We start from the raw sequence: 2,500 nt of genomic DNA on the forward strand, positions 1-2,500 counted from the left end.
AACCTATGTCGTGCCTTAACCTAACCTATGTCGTGCCTTAACCTAACCTATGTCGTGCCTTAACCTAACCTATGTCGTGCCTTAACCTAACCTATGTCGTGCCTTAACCTAACCTATGTCGTGCCTTAACCTAACCTATGTCGTGCCTTAACCTAACCTATGTCGTGCCTTAACCTAACCTATGTCGTGCCTTAACCTAACCTATGTCGTGCCTTAACCTAACCTATGTCGTGCCTTAACCTAACCTATGTCGTGCCTTAACCTAACCTATGTCGTGCCTTAACCTAACCTATGTCGTGCCTTAACCTAACCTATGTCGTGCCTTAACCTAACCTATGTCGTGCCTTAACCTAACCTATGTCGTGTTTTAACCTAACCTATATTGCGCCTTAATGTAACCTATATTGCGCCTTAATGTAACCTATATTGCGCCTTAATGTAACCTATATTGCGCCTTAATGTAACCTATATTGCGCCTTAACGTAACCTATATTGCGCCTTAACGTAACCTATATTGCGCCTTAACGTAACCTATATTGCGCCTTAACGTAACCTATATTGCGCCTTAACGTAACCTATATTGCGCCTTAACGTAACCTATATTGCGCCTTAACGTAACCTATATTGCGCCTTAACGTAACCTATATTGCGCCTTAACGTAACCTATATTGCGCCTTAACGTAACCTATATTGCGCCTTAACGTAACCTATATTGCGCCTTAACGTAACCTATATTGCGCCTTAACGTAACCTATATTGCGCCTTAACGTAACCCACATTGCCCCTTAACGTAACCCACATTGCCCCTTAACGTAACCCATATTGTGCTGTAACCCAACACACGTTGGGCCTTAACCCAACACACGTTGGGCCTTAACCCAACACACGTTGGGCCTTAACCCAACACACGTTGGGCCTTAACCCAACACACGTTGGGCCTTAACCCAACACACGTTGGGCCTTAACCCAACACACGTTGGGCCTTAACCCAACACACGTTGGGCCTTAACCCAACACACGTTGGGCCTTAACCTGCTCTGTAATTGTCATACGACGCGTTAAATTAGTGTAGTGTTGCCTAACTGCAACCCCCGCAATATAGTTTGCTACTCGCACTGCCCGGTCCCCAGTGTATCGCTTCATGTTAAACACCTTGCAGCGATACACAGTAATGTGGATGGCAGCAGGACGTACATGCTCAATGCCCTTCGCAGTTGTTCATTGGCATTCGCATGGCGAAGCACTGCGCCTACGCTGTGGTACGGCCTGTGTCAACTGTCCGCTGATGTTGTACCTCCAAATCACACACTGTACTGCACATTGGTCCTCATGTACTGAATGATACATCGTGGTACATGTGACCGTACAACGACTGCGCCAACAACGGCGAACCATGCGGTCCAAATGTTGTGCACGCAGCTACGTGTCGTCTCCCTATAAGAGCTGGAGTGCAGTGTGGTATGCCCTGGATGGCGATCAGCATGAGCCGTCTGTTGATGTAGTGGCGCGTGTTGTCAGACGTTGTCGTCTCTTCTCACACACCGTGATAGCATGGTGCACTGCGTTCCACATCTGCGACATGCGACAGAGGCCGGTTGACAGTCGTTTGCGCAATGGACATCGCATACGTACGGGGGCCACCTTCCACGTGTTTGCGAAGCGTGCACATGTTGTTGCGTGTATGTGGGCAGACATAGTGTGTCGTGACACCTGACACAGGCATGCAACAATCGTTGAATTTGCAAATGGCGATGGACGCCTACGTTTGCTGGTGACGTTACGCAAATGAACAACTGGTAAACCGTTGTGGTGCGGTTGTTCTCGCTAGAGGTGAATCAGTGATGGCGACGATCGGTTGAGCTACCAACCGGTTGTTTCAGCGATACCCACCATGCCCACGAACGTGAATGGCATGTGGGTGTGAAGCGATACGCGGCGGTGGCTGGGTGGGACCGGCCCCGGCCGGTGAGGGGGGGCCGCCCGGCGTGCTGGCCGCGCGGTGCGTGGGCGCACGCGCTACAGCCGGCTGGTGGGGGCGGCCACTGGCAGGCGCGCCGGCCGACGGAGGCGGCAGGCGGCGCAGCTGCGCGCCGGCGCACCCTGCACGCGGCGCCGTGCGGCCAAAGTAGGTCCTCGCGGGCCCGGTGCGAAGCGCGGTGGACATCTGCAGTGTGCTGGTCCGATTGAGGACTGTGTGCGCTGAGGATGCGCCGCCGCCCGGCGCTCGGCGCCGCGACGCCGTCTGCTGCTCGGTCGCCTCTGCGGTTCTCGCAGGTGGTTTGTATCGCAGCTGTGCGGACGTGTTGGCGCGTGCGCTGTGCTGGGAGAGTTCGCTTCGGCACCCAAGTGGGGCTTTTGTCCTTCTGTGGCGCTGGCGTTGGAGCTGCCGGTCACCGTAGGTGGCGCGTGTTGTCTCCCGCCGGCAATGCCACGACAGCACGCTCCCGGGCCTCTGTCGGCAGCGGCAAGCTCAGTTGGGAGCACGGGTGGTCGCACCTAA

The sequence above is a fragment of the Schistocerca serialis genome, unplaced genomic scaffold (genome assembly GCF_023864345.2).
Source record: "Schistocerca serialis cubense isolate TAMUIC-IGC-003099 unplaced genomic scaffold, iqSchSeri2.2 HiC_scaffold_1181, whole genome shotgun sequence".
Classification (NCBI taxonomy): Eukaryota; Metazoa; Arthropoda; class Insecta; order Orthoptera; family Acrididae; genus Schistocerca; species Schistocerca serialis.